The sequence below is a fragment of the Camelus bactrianus genome, unplaced genomic scaffold, assembly GCF_048773025.1.
Source record: "Camelus bactrianus isolate YW-2024 breed Bactrian camel unplaced genomic scaffold, ASM4877302v1 HiC_scaffold_44, whole genome shotgun sequence".
In the NCBI taxonomy this organism is placed as follows: domain Eukaryota; kingdom Metazoa; phylum Chordata; class Mammalia; order Artiodactyla; family Camelidae; genus Camelus; species Camelus bactrianus.
In genome coordinates this window covers 695,864-710,780 of record NW_027413960.1, presented here as the reverse complement: position 1 = coordinate 710,780, position 14,917 = coordinate 695,864, and the positions used below count along the sequence as shown (strand labels likewise).

The window sequence follows — 14,917 nt, the reverse complement described above, 5'->3', positions numbered from 1 at the left end:
AGCTCCTGTGTTGGTTTCTTCCATCAGCCCTTAACTTCCTTGGGAGCCAGGACTGTCTCATTGCCTCAAGGATCCCTAATGCTTAGTGAGATGCCTGATAAAGCTGGTACTTAACGAGCACATGGGTCAAATGGAAAAACCTGATCAAAGAAAAGGCCCTCATTTTTCAGACATGCCTACTTGAGTACACAGGGTAAAATGACATGTCTTGTTGGATTTGCTGTCAAATACTTCAACAAAGGACAAATAAAAGAACAAAGGTCTGAATAAAGGAAATGTGGAAAAGTTTGTGAATTCCTTAATGTGGGTGATGGGCTTATTGTACTATACTTACTGATGTATACTTAAGTTAGATTATAATTTTACTGTCATTAGCTGAATAGCAAGTATTAATATGTATTAATTGAAATCCTTAGAACTGAACAAACTTACCCCACACAAAATCCTTAATATCCTAGTAGTTTGTCTTACAGAAATCTTTTCCCACAAAGACAGGAAAAAATGGAAAGGCAGATCCGTGCAGTATTTCCATGTTGTCAAAAGACAAAATGCCGATACAAAAGAAGAGATTGTAAAAAAGATAAAGAGGCTGAAATCGATGTCCGAAAAACCTAGCTAACACTCCTAAATGGCCCAACTTAACTAACTTCAGCACTGCTGCATCAAGAATGGGGCAAATAGCACCTAGTGGATTTTTTTTTAATAAATAAATAATGGTCCAGTTCCTACCACAGGCAATTATGATAAGACTGAGTATAAGTTCTAACACCAACTAGTGTACACATCATAATTTCTACTTGATTCAAACTGCTTCTTCTATAAAATTTGAATCTTTTTATTCTTAAGACAGATTTGTGGCATATGACCTAGTGATAAAATTTTCAACTGGCTTGTATTAAAAAAGTTCACCATAGTGACAGTTTATTACACCAAGTATTCCTTTTTGGGAAACCCATGTGCCTTGTCACTCTCTTTCATAAGATTTCCTGTGGAAAATTCAATCCTTCATTCAGGAAAAGGCTGAGCAATATATCTCATGGAAAACCTTCATAAACTGCAACACAAGAAAATGAAAATGACAGTGAGCAGCCCGTGAAGCCGGCAGACACACACAGCGCACAGCTGTGTTCCCGCCGCACGGCTGTGTTCCCGCCGCGACTTTCTGTAACCAGCAGGGAAAATGTGCATTTCAAGAAATAGACATAAACACTTTTCAGGACCTGAGCACACAATTTCCCTTTCAGGGTTTAGTGGGCTTCCATTTAATTCTATGAGAAATGTTTAAAACAACAGAACAACAGCTGAGATAGGGTTTAAAGTAACTTTTATGTCTTAGTGAAAATAAAGCCAACTGATAGTTATCATTTTTACTTTATTTGATCTCACTCTCTTACTTTACCTCCCCAACCTCCTCCACGAAATGATGGTGAACATCCCCTCCTGGGTCAGAAGGCTAAGTAGAAAGTACCAATCACATGGAGGTGTGCTTTGTTGTTTTATTTTTCAAAACAAACAAGTTTCATTCATGTGATTTAATAATTAATATCAGAAACAAAGTCTACTCAATAAATGGTAGCCAACACATGTCGTCATAGCTACTCATCAGGTTTGGCCCCACGTTACACACTTTTACATGGACATGTGCCATGTGCTGTCATGGGAAACGATGAGTGGGGACAGGGCCTCTGCTCTCACAGGGCACACAGCCTGGTGGGGGAGGCGGTGTTCAATCATTGCCCTTTTTTTAATGTACTTACAAATTATGGGAAATGTTATTTAAAAAGAACAAAATGAGTCAATGAAAGTGAAAAATACAAGGACAGTATTTAGGCTGAGGGAAGACAGGGAACCTCTTTGAAGAGCTGACACTCCACTGAGACCCAAAGGACAACTCCAGTGCTGCAGGTGAAGGGCAGGGACACATTGATAAAGGGCTGATATCCAGAATATACCAAAATCTCTTTAAACTCAACAAGAAGGATGAACAACCTGATCAGGCAAAATGCCTGAACACACACCTCATCAAAGTAGAAATCTAGATGCCAAAGAAGTCTATGGAAAGATGCTCCACAGCATCTGTCATCAAGGGGATGCAGACTGAAACAGCGAGGTACCACTGCACACCTGTCAGAACTGCCAAAACGCAGAACACTGACAGCACCGAATGCTGGTGAGGATGTGGAGTGTCAGGAATACTCATGCATTGTTGGTGGGAATGTAAAATGGCCCAGATACTTTGGAAGGTGGTCTGGCAATTTTTTACAAAACTAAACGTACTCCTAACATATGATCCGGCAACTGTGCTCCTTGGTGTTTACTCGACGAAATGGAAACTTGTGTCCACACACAAATCTGCATACAGATGATAATGGCAGCTTTATTCATAATCACCAGAACTCAGAAGCAACTAAGCTGTTCTTCAGTAGGTGAATGGATAAACTGTGGTCCAGCCAGAAAATGGACTATTATTTGGTGCTAAAATGAAATGAGTTATCAAGGCACGGAAAGACATGGAGGAACCTTAAATGCATATTACTAAGTGAAAGAAGCCAATCTGGGAAGGTTCTGCAACTGTCTGATTCCAACTGTATGGTGTTCTGGGAAAGGCAAAACCACAGAGACTAAAAGATCAGTGGCTGTCAGAGGCTAGAGGGGAAGGAGCAATGAATGAGGTGCAGCACGGAGCATTTTAAGGTCACTAAGACAGACTTCTCTGTATGATGCTGTGACAGTGGATACGTGTCATTGCACATCTGTCCAAACCCACAGAGTGCACACCACCAAGTGTAAATCCTAGTGTCAATTATGGGCTCTGGGTGATGATGCCGTGTCAGTGCAGGTTCACCCATTGTCGCAAATGCACTCTCAGGTGCAGGCGTCAATAGTGAGGAGGCTGTGGGGACAAACTGCAGTTCATACACCCAATCCGGCCCCAGCCACCACTGTGAATAAAGCTCTGTGGGTGTGTGGAATGTCCGGCTGCTCTGGGGTCTGAACAGCAGAGCTGAGCAGCTGCACCAGAGATCAGGAGGTTTGCAGATCCTGAAATATTTACTCCCAAGCCCTTGACAGAAAAAGGGCTCTGCTGAGCCCTGTTCTACACGAATCAGTATTCACCCTGATGAGACAGGACATCAGGGCCCAAACCAGGCATGGTTTATGGGACTGAAGCAATGTTTTAGTTCCAACACCTTTGCTGAAGTCCAGCAGGTCCAGCGACAGATTGTAGCCAGGAAGCGTCTGCAGAAGGAGTCGGTAGCAGGCCTTCCCGCCAGGCTCTGGGATGCCAGGGGCCGCGCGCTGCACGGGGGCCACCCGCTTGAAGAAGGCGGACTTGCAGTGGAAGCCGATCAACTCATAGAGCTCGGAGAGGATGCTGCACTGCTGAATTCTCTCCTAGGAATGCTGAAGCACAGGGAGAAAAGCAACAAGCATCTGAACCAAACATGTAAGTGAAAAAAGACCCGTAAAAAATTTTCCCTTAAAACAGAGACCCAATGACACAGGAAGGAAGAGGAAGGCTGACTTCATGCACTGATGGGACCGGATGCAGAAATGCAGGGAAGCAGCGCTGTGCAGATGCTCCAGACCACCTCTGGGCCCCACCTTTACGCGTTCCGCCTCTCCTTTTACTAGAAAGGCCCGTATTCCCTGAAACAGAGGAATCTGCTACCTAAACATGGGACACAGAGAAGGGAAAGAGGAAAAGGAAGGGAAAGTAAAGGAACAACAGTTCATCTAGACCCTAGGGCTTGGGCGGGACTTTCACCAAACACACAACCTCTCAAAGCACAGAGCACACAGTGAGAGGCTGACAGAGTGACTGCGACTTCTGCTCCTTAAACACCAGCTACCTGCCAGCACACGCTGTGCCCGTTACTGAATCATTACAATCATTTCAGAAACTATTACTACCCCGGCTCACAGGCAAGGAAATCTGAAACTCGGGGAGGAATTATTATCATCCTGGACAAAGTCCCACGGCCCAGAAGTGTCAGAGCCTTCGGCAGACCCTGGACTAAAATGCTCCTCATCACCACGGGCCCTGAGCCTCAGGCTGAGGCCACGTCAGGTCTGCACAGGCCCAGAGCATGAGTCTGTGGGACAGGGAGTGGTCCCACTCGAAGTGCCAGGCCAAGGCCCTCAGGAACCTATGTAATGAAACCAAAACCCCAAACTCATTTCCAACGCACTGCCCTGTCCAGGAGGACTGCTTGGCACATCTGGCTTATCACCTGTGCACAGGCTGTGCAAGGGGCCCAGACAGTGAAGTGACGTCCCAATGGAAGTGGCTTGGAAACCGCTTCATCACAGGACAGACTCTCCCGGCTTCCAATGTTAACTCTCCATTCCATTTCCAACTGGAAAGTAAGTTTAGACTTGTTTTCCTCTCCAGAAACAAAGAGAGTGGTAACATCAGCGGGAAACTCAACACTGAGGAAGAGTCTCCTGGCCATTTGGAAGGATAGGCTGGGAAGGGAACAGAGACAGGGATCAGAAAGACCCGTGTTCCAGTCCAAAGTCTGCACGTCACTCGCTTTGACAGTTTCCTTATTAATACAGGTGATAAAATCTAATTATGATTGTTGGGAAAACTAAATGAAATAACGTACGCCACTAGCATAGGTGTAAAATCCTCCATGAGTGTTCCAGAAATGGACGTGACCATGGTTAGATACTGTGTGCCAAGTCTTGTGTGCTAAGTTCACATCAGCCAGCCAGAGATGTGCCAGAGTATGCCTCAACAGCCAGCAGCCTTCTCCAACGTGGAAACTCACAGTGTCTGAAGAACAGGCAGTGGTGGATGCTTTGGGACACTCTGGAGATAGCACTCCAGTGATGACTTTAAAAAGCTGGGGAGAATTTAGGGGACCATACAGTTCAAATACAGAAAACTCATTCCATGTCTACAAATATTCGTGTCTAGCCATGATGATTCAGAGAGGAAATACATATTCAAACGTACATCATTTTCCCACATAAGTGCATCAAAACAATTTGGAAAGAATGTAACTTTCTTCTCTAGATCACACAGTGGGGATTACAAGGTTTGTACTGAAAGCCCTACGTGTAAATCATCTGCAAACGTAACTGGGTCCATTGTCAGTCATCATCATTCGAAGGGAAGGATGGAAAAGAACAAAACCAAGCTAATACGCTCCGGTATTTTGTTGGGTTAAGATGTCACAGAGGAGACGGACAGCTCAACAAGGAACCACTCGGCCGTGATCACGGAGCCGGGGAGCGGGATGGGCGGCAAGATGTATGGCGCAGCCGTAGCTGTGCCCGCGCTTCTAGGCAGGTACCCAGTCACTTTGACAAGGTGTCAAAAGTGTATGCCCACGTCCTCATCACATGTCATGTATTAAAGAGAAATGGAAACCTATAAACGGCCAATAACCTCGGTGGGTACACCATCCAAAAAGCAAAGTCACAGTTTGACAACTGGCCATCCCGGTTCCCTGGGATTCATTCTTGGAGAACCTTAAAAACCACTCCTCTGTCCTCAAGAAGTGCTGCCTACTTGTCCTATCTTTGGCTCAGTGATACAGCATGTTCACGTGGACTTTAATGTCTGCACAGATTTGACTGTCTTTCTCAAGTTTCACTTGCCCATTCTGAAGAGGACTGAGTTAAGTCCAAATTCCATAAGATCAATTCCCTCCAGTGACAACTCAACGAGTCTGCAATTACAAACCAACTGAACAGGACTGTCCTCAGCTAAAAATGTCACCCACCCTTCACTGTTTTCTTAATCTCCTCTCCTGGCTAATTGCAACAGACTAACACCACCCTCCAACAAGTTCCCCAACTATGTCAAATAGAAAGTAAGGTCCATAAAAGACGAGACAACTCCATAGTCACCTCTGAATTCCTAGCATATATAAATGTCAAAAAATAGAACTATGAATATGGCTTCTTTCCTTTAAAACCTTTCTGGTTATTTAAATGAGACCATGGAAGAGAGGGGTTTGGGTCCAGTATCTTGATCCAGAAGACTCTGGAGATCTTTTTCGGAATGGCTGCCCACTGATTCATTCAAAACACAACTTCTCTTTCCGGGAGGAGCTGTGATTTTCTGCCAGGAGTTTGTTGTCACTCTCATGCCAGAACAGATTTAAACTAAATACTTACATTGGATATGTCATTTTTCCCCGCTTCCAAAAAAATTGACTTTCCTTACTTCCTTGCATTGAGGAATTACTTTTCTTTCTAATTCACCCTTTTATAAAGCAGGATTCTCAGGATGTGCTTGGCCTTACATAAGAACAGCCATCCAACTCCCAGTGTGAGAGGCCTGGGGCTCACGTCTTGCCCTCCTGTCAAGGCAACTGAAACTCAGTTCCGGAGCCAACCAGCCCCCCAGGGCTTCTAAGGCTCCCATATCTCCCAGAATCCCTGCTTTCTGGTTTGACTTGGCTTCTGAGGATTTCCCCTCACTTTCTTGATAATTAGCTGTGCAGCTTGAAAGATGAGGAAGGAAGGTCTTATTTCTTAATCAGCATTTTAAGGAACTTATGTAATGAAGGTTTTCAAGAGTTTCTAGAACCCTCTATTGCCGAGACAGAAAACACACTAGATATTTTCTAAATCTAGCTATCATGTGCATTTTCCTTTGCTTTTGTTTTCTTAACTGCTAGCAGACATTTTTTAATTAAAAAATAAAATAAGGCCCCAAATAGGATAGAACATTGAAAAGGAAACAAAATTAAAGGGCAAAGACAGAAAAATGATAAGTACACTACAAAGTTAATAGAAAACATACACTATGGATCAGATCAGCAATTCTCAGTAACAGCTAATTGAAACCTAACCATGAGGTAAAATGTCTCTCCTGTCAGGAGACGGCCAACAGAAAACAGAATTAAATCAACAAACTAAAATTCTAAGTCTGGCGAGGTAGAGAAGTCTACCAGCTAAATGTGTTTTCTTCTGGAAAAGAGGGAGACTCACAAGATCTTTTCTATGGAGCCTGAGCCCAGGTGAGGACGGTGAAGTGAGCTCTGTAAGTACCCAATTAACAAAGTGATTGATGAATAAAGAGACGTGAGCTTTGATGACAGAGATGATACTACTATTCACTTGTCCTGTAAGTATGTCTTCACGTTCAATGATCAATACCTTGGCATCCTCAGGGATTGAGATTATAGGAAAATGCACAGCCTGGGCCCAGACCTCCTCTGTGATTGTGGCACTGCACTTAGATGTTTCAAGGGCACCTCCAAATCCACCTGCAAAGAGCTGACTTCACAGTGCTCCTCCCATAGCCATCCTGCCCAGGGCCCCTTGTCGGGGGGCAAGGACTCTCTGCCTCTCCCAGCTCAGTCCCATCACTCACAGATGTGACTGGACCCCTCCTTCAGGGCCCAATTTCCTCAGTCAATGAGTCCCACCACCCACACCTCACCAACCAGGTTCTCACTGGCACTCCCTCAGCACTGACTCTGTGCTGGGGACCACGCTGCACATTGTGCACACGTTATCACACTGGATCTCCACAGCAGTCCTGGGAAGTCGGTATATCACTGCTTCAATTTATAAGATAAATTGTTTCACTTCCTTGAGTGTGTCATCCAAAGTGACACGGCTACTGAGCCACAAACCTGGGACTGAAAATCACTTGAAAATTGAACACTGCTACACCTCACAGCCACCCTACTCTGACTTATCACATCACCTCCTGCCGAGCCTTCTAAATGTTTCTAAGCATTCTACAAGACAAAAGTGATCTACGAGAGCACCCCACTCCCCTACTTAAAATCTGACAATGACGTTCCACTTCCCTTAGGAGAAAACCCCACCGGGCCTGAACACAGCCCAACGGCCCGGCATCTGCGTTCCCTGCGTGGCCTCGCCGCCTCACCCACCTCGCAGCGCTACACGTGCTGAGTCCAGGAGAGGGATGCTGACTCCGTACAACCCGGGGCTCGTCTCACTCAAACAATGATCACCCTCTTCAGTGCTGACTCTCAGAAAAATGTTTTCTCTGGATGAATCAATATCTTTTACTTTACAACTTCCCATCATTGATAATGAGCTCCCCCCCAAAAGTGAGAAGACCTAATCCTCAGTCTCCTTATCTGTAAAGTGTGAATAACAAGGAAATATGAGCGGTTTTAAGGAAAATAATATTCATGTGAAGCTGAGGGACAATTCCCAACATACAGTAAGCACTCAATATGTGCTTATTTAATATTAATAAAATAGATTCCATTCCAGCAACCTTAAATGAATGCTTTATGGCTTTGTCCAAAAGACTACCGACAAACTATTGGACGAACCCCTTTGAGCAGATCCGCCCAAGTGTACAGGATAGGTAAGCCTTGACTCCAGTTACAGCTGCAGCCAACCAGCACTACGGGGCAGGGGCAGTTTGCTCAAGCTCTTACATGTTGTTTGAGCATTTAGTTGTAGTTATTGAATAAAGAAAGGTATTATATAGTCAAAGCTCCTGAAACATAAATCTACAAAGATTGATGCAAATTAGGTTTCAAGTACAACACTCTCACTAGAAATTATTTGAAAATTATAGTCTTAGCTCCTCTGCACATCAAAAGGGCATGTTCTTAATGTATCTGACTGTATACACTGAGAGGATTGTTTAAAAGAAATTAAGATGAAGCCATAATGAATAAGCTTTCAGTATAATCTGCACAAAGCCCTACCCAATGGTCTCACTTCTCACTTCCACATAGGTGTTCAGGTAGCTTAACCTGGGTCTTGGTTTCTTATGACATGGGGGTGGGAAGAATTGTGGATAGATTTATGTAGCAAATATAAATCTAGGGTATTTGCTGTGTAGGAATCCTAGAAATGAATAAATTGATATATAGTCCCATCCTTAGGAAGCTCAGCCTTTCCAATTACAACAGCATTAAAAATAAAATGAGAGATACATTTAACAAAATTTTACAAGATTTGCACATTGAACATTTTGAAGTATCACCAAAAAAAATTAAAAGATCTACATATATGGAGGGCATCCCATGTTCATGGAATGGTAGACAATATTGTTAAAAATGTTAAGACTCCCCAAAGTGATCTACAAATTTAATGGAATCCCTATCAAAATTCCAGCTGACTTCTTTGTAAAAATTGAAAAAATGATGCCAAAATTCATATGGAAGTGCAAGGGACCCAGGTCAGCCAAAACAATCTTGAAAAAGAAGAGCAAAGTTGGAGGACTCACTCAAACGTTACTACAAATCTATAGTACTCAAGTCATTATGGCACTGGTACAAGTTTGGATGCATAAATCTATGAGACACAATAAAAAATCAGGGGGGAAACTTACATTTACAGTCATTTTTCCAGAAATGTGCCAACAACACTCCATTGAAATAATAGTCTGTTCAACAAATGGTGCAGAGACACCTGGGTATCTGAAGGCAAAATAATGAGTCTGGAATCTGGACCCCCATATTTTATATAACAAATAAAATATTAATTCAAAATGGATCACAGACAGAAACGTAAAAACTAAATGTATAAACTTTCTAAAAGAAGACATAGTTTAAATCTTTGTGGTCCTAGGATAGGCTATGGCTTCCTAGATACAATAACAAGAGCACAAGTGAAAAAAAAGAGTGATAAAATGGACTTCATCAAAATTAAAACCATTTGTTACAAAGGACATCAGCAAGAAAGTGAAATGAAAGGGGAAGGGGGTAACTCAAGAGATAGAGTGCGTGCTTAGCAAGAAAAATAAAATGAATAAATCTAATTACCTCCCCTAGAAAGAAATTGTTTTAATGTTTAAAAAAAGTAAAGTGAAACTACAATCTGCAGAATAGGAGAAAAATTTTGCAAAGCATATAACTCATAAGAGAGTAGTATCCAGGATATAAAACAAATGCTTACAAATGACCAATACAAAGAAAATCGACCCAATTTTTAAATATGCCAAGTATTTAAATAGATACACAATTGGCCAATAAGCATATGAAAAGATGCTCAGCATCACTAGCGAAATCAACATCAAAATGAGATCTGATTTTACACTCACTAGGATGGTTATAATCAAAACATGGACAATAACAAGTGTCGGTCAGGAGGCAGAGAAATGGGAACCCTCAATATGCAGCCGTTGGAAAGGGGCAATGGTGCAGCTTCTTTGGAACAGCCTGGTGTTTCCTCAAAAGGTTAGAGTTATATGGCACAGCAATTCCACTCCTACATATAGAGTCATCCCTCAGTATTCTTGGGGGGTTTGTTTCAGGAAACCCCCACCCTGGATACCATAATCCAAGGATGTTCGAGTCCCTTTACAATCAGCCATCTGGATCCATGAAGTGGAAACTACAGATATGGCGGGCCAACTGTACAGCCAACAGAATGAAAATATATTCTCACAAAAACTTGCACATCAATATTCATGGCAGTATCATTCAGAGTAGCCAAAGGTTACAAACAATATCCATCCATCAATGAATGGATAAACAAAATTACCAAGAATAGTCCCACAAAATTTTGGTCATTGAATCTTTCACAAAGGAGGTGAGAACATACAATGGAGTAAAGACAGCCTCTTCAGGAAATGGTGTAGGGAAAACTGGACAGATGCATGTAAATCAATGAAGTTAGACTACTCCCTCACAGCATACACAAAAATAAATTCAAAATGGCTTAAAGACTTAAACATGTAGACAAGACACTACAAACCTCTTAGAAGAAAACATAGGCAAAACATCTGACATAAATCTCAACAATGTTTTCCTAGAGCAGTCTACTCAAGCAATAGAAATACAAGCAAAATAATACAAGTGGGATCTAATTAAACTTACAAGCTTTTGCACAGGAAAGGAAACAAAAAGCAAAACAAAAAGACAATCTATGGAATGGGAGAAAATAGCTGCAATAAATGAAACTGACAAGGTCTTAATTCCCAGAATATGTAAACAGCTTTTACACTTAATAAGAAAGAAAAACAGACAATTCAATTCAAAAATGGGCAGAAGTCCTAAAGAAACATTTCTCCAATGAAGACATACAAATGGCCAATAGGCACATGAGAAAAATGTTCAATATCATTATCAGAGAAATGCAAATCAAAACTGCAATCAAGTCTCACCTCTCACCATTCAGAATAGCCATCATTCAGAAGTTCACAGACAGTAAATGCTGGAGAGTCTGCAGAGAATTGGGAACCCTCCTACACTGTGGTGGGAATGCAGTTTGGTGGAGCCATTGTGGAAAAAAGTATAGAGGTTCCTCAAAAGACAAAAAATTGACCTCCCATATGACCCATCAATCCCACTCCTGGACATATATCCAGAAGGAATCCTTATTCAAAAAGACACTTTCACCCCAATGTTCACAGCATCAGTATTTACAATAGCAAGACATGGAAACAACCTAAATATCCACTGACAGATGACTGGATAAAGAGACTGTAGTATATTTCTCCAATAGACTACTATTCAGCCATAAAATAATAATAAAATAATGCCATTTGCAGCAACATGAATGGATTTGGGGAATGTCAATCTAAGAAACGTAAGCCAGAAAGAGAAAGAAAAATACCATATGAGATCGCTCACATGTGGAATGTAAAAAAAAAAAAAATCAAAAAACAAAGACACAAAAAGATAAACTTATCTACAGAACAGAAACAGACACAGAGACATAGAAACCAAACTATGGTTACCAGACGGGAGAGGGTGTGGGAAAGAATATATTGGGAGTTCAAGATTTGCAGATACTGAGTATGTAAAGAATAAACACCAAGTTTATACTGTATAGCACAGGAGAATATATTTAATATCTTATAGTAACTTATGTTTAAAAAGAATATGAAAATGAATACAGGTATGTTCCTATTTAACTGAATTGTTGTGCTGTACACAAGAAACTGACACAACATTATAAACTGACTAGACTTCAATGAAAATATTTTTAAATAGACCAAAAACGAAAAAAAAGAAAAAGGATATTATGAAACCAAAAGAATAAAGTACTGACTCAGGCTACAATATGGATGAACCTTGAAACTTTATGCTAAAATAAGCCAGACACAAAAGGACAAATAGTGCCCTTTAAGGTGAACTGTATCTAAGCGTTTACTGTACTACTTCTGTAAATTTTCTGGAGGTTTGAAGTCTATCAATATCAAAATAAAATATATTATTCATTAAAATCATAAAACGCTTCCTCACAGGAGGGCTTATTTATTAAATGCAGAAATGCATGTAAAGCTCCTGGAAAAACACTTTGTACATCCACACACAGACACTGCTGTCACTCCCGCTCAGAGGGTGGTGCCAGTGCTGATGAGGGCTGCCTCCACTCGCTGCCCTGCAGACAGGAGTGAGGGCCTGGGCTCTGACAGGCAGGGTGAGCGTGACCCTGGGTCAGACACAGCCATGCCCCAGACTCTGCTTTACCCAACTTTCTTATACAAACTGCAACATGTAATGTAAACATGCTACAGGGATGTATCTTACAACACAGGGAATACAGCCAATGTTTACAGTTACTATAAATGGAGCATCTATTGTACACCCGAAACATATCATATTTTAAATCAGCTATATCTTTGTAAAAAATTAAAAAGTAATTTAAAAATGTTATCACTTTAATATTCAATTCGGTTTTTAAGTAACTACTAAACAGCTTAGAATTTATAAAAGCATTTAAGTGTGCTGTTGGTTTACATATTTATTTACTTTCAGCCTCCTGCTAAAAGAGAAATTAAACAATTTTTTTAAACACACCTTAACAACCATAACAACAAAAAGGCAAAACTGAGAGTGAAGAGAAATTGGAGATTCAATACTTAAATGAAACCAGGGGGAGGTAAAGTCATAAAAATGGATTCCCTGGATTCAGGGCAAGTGTTAAAAGCCAACTAGAAATTCAGCTGTAAGATTCTTGGCAGCTAAAGCAAAAAGAAAAGATCATGGGGGGTGGTAGAGCGTGTGCTTAGCGTGCACGGGGTCCCGGGTTCAAGCCCCAGGGCCTCCACTAACAGATAAATACACCTAATTACCTACCCCCCCAAAAGAGCCCCAAAGAAAAGAAAAAGAGAAATTTCTTTCCAAAATAACCTGATATTAAATTTGGATTAAATACTTAAAAAATAAATGAAATATAGAAAAGATGAGTGACACTGTGAAGGAAAAGCCCAGCTGGGCTAACGAGCTAAGTCACAAATATAAGTGTGATAAGTGTCGGTTTACTGATCTAAGTATTGCTGGGCTAACTCGTAAATCTGAAGTTTAGTGTCAGTTTACTGGGCTAATAAGTTAACTCGTAAATCCAAGGTCAACAATTGTCAGTAACGTGATCTGTTCCAAATTCATAAGCTTCAGCGTACTGATTCCTTGCTTTTTGTTATTTGAGCCTTATTGGGTAATAGCCCCTTACTTGTAATTAACCCTATAGAACCTCATGTGTAGGTCTTGGAGGTGCTCAGAGCTTCGGAACAAAAGCCCCTCTGAGCCCGCCAGCGTAATAAATCTCAGTGCTTGTTTCTTGGCTGGCCTGTTGTTTCCATAACAACACAAGCTATAATGCCCGTGAGATAAATCTGTGATGGCTGCTGGCAGGTCCCAATGCCTCACGTGGGAAAATCTGAAACAACCTTCTCACCACTCAGAGTCATCATAAGCCCACCCCACACCTCCCGCTGTTAAATGCAGGAGCACAGGCAGGGCCTGGCCTTTGCTCTCTCTGTGTCATCACAGTGAGACAGGATGGAAGGGGGCAGAGCACAGCCATTCAAGGAAGGCCACAGCAATTAACATCAAAATGGTGAAGGATTCAACCCCCAATAGGCCTTGAGGCTCAGGATGAAGAGATTTAACTTCTAGCAGAGCTTGAGCTTCATTATACACCCATTGTAATAGTAACATGGTGAATAACATGCCCTAGGCACCATGGCAGTCCCAAGGCTAGCCACAAAAGGTCAAAGGGTGGGAAATGGCCAACTCCCTGGGAATCCCAGCCCCTTGCCATTAGGCTGGTCCTTCTACATATTAGCAAATGTAACCACCAAGCCCAAGAAAATGAGCAACACAGCGCCACCTCACGGTCACCCCTCTCTCTCCCTCTTCGGAGAAGGCTCACACTCTGTGGAGTGTGTACCTACTTTTAATCTGAGCATCAAACCCCCACACCTCATGACGTTTCTCTTGCCTTTCAATGTATCTCTCTGAATAAATCTACCTTTACTCAACACTGGCTTGCTCTTGAATTCTTTACTGCACGAAACCAAGGAACAAAATCTGGTGGGACACATCCCAGGGGCTCAACCAAAGCCTGGGACACAGCCCGTCTCATGCCCCACATCTGTTTTCTTGTATCAACAGGACTGGGTTCTGAGGGGAGCTCTGAGGCCCCAGCTAATGGACAGAAGCCGCCCCCAGGGCTCGAATTGGAGGGCAGCCTCTTCCCCAGCAGGGGCCTTGGGTCTGCCCTGTTCTCTGTGTTTCTCTGTTGTGCTGACTCCCCAGCCACAGAGCGTTCTCCCTAGGTCTGTCCCCACAAAACCCTTCTCTCCAAAATACAAGCACATCATATCACAATCCTCTTGTTCAACTAGGAAATGTTCAACCCACTTTTTCCCTCCACAGTAAAGTACCTAACTGTCCTCCCTCCCATCCCAAAACTTCTTTATTTGTGAGAACTCTGCACTCCCCACACACCATCCTGAACGCAGGTGCCTTGCTGGCTGGGACCGAGATGATTCAGTCTCACACAGCCTGCATCCTTTCACTTTCCCCTTGTTACCTTAAAAAAGCCTTTCCTGAGTCACCCACAAATCTGATTCTGAACTTCATAAAGTGCTGAGTTTGCAGTCACTGTGTGCATACCTCCCAGGTTTTGACTAAGTTTCCTTCACAAGATCTTCATTAAGGAGCTGCATCAACAAGTTGAAAGAGGCTATTCTTACATCTGAGCGGAGGAGCCTGCAAAA

The 14,917-nt window shown here is 42.2% G+C and overlaps 1 protein-coding gene across 1 annotated transcript in view; it reads right to left on the bottom strand.

Annotated features, from left to right (window-relative positions):
• Positions 1 to 1,476: 1,476 nt before the first annotated feature.
• Positions 1,477 to 14,917, bottom strand: part of LOC141576900 (uncharacterized) — a 66,937-nt gene continuing 53,496 nt past the window's right edge. The window contains exon 9 of the mRNA XM_074360280.1: positions 1,477 to 3,405. The gene's annotated coding sequence lies outside the window, so the exon portion shown is untranslated. The remainder of the gene's footprint in view (positions 3,406 to 14,917) is intronic.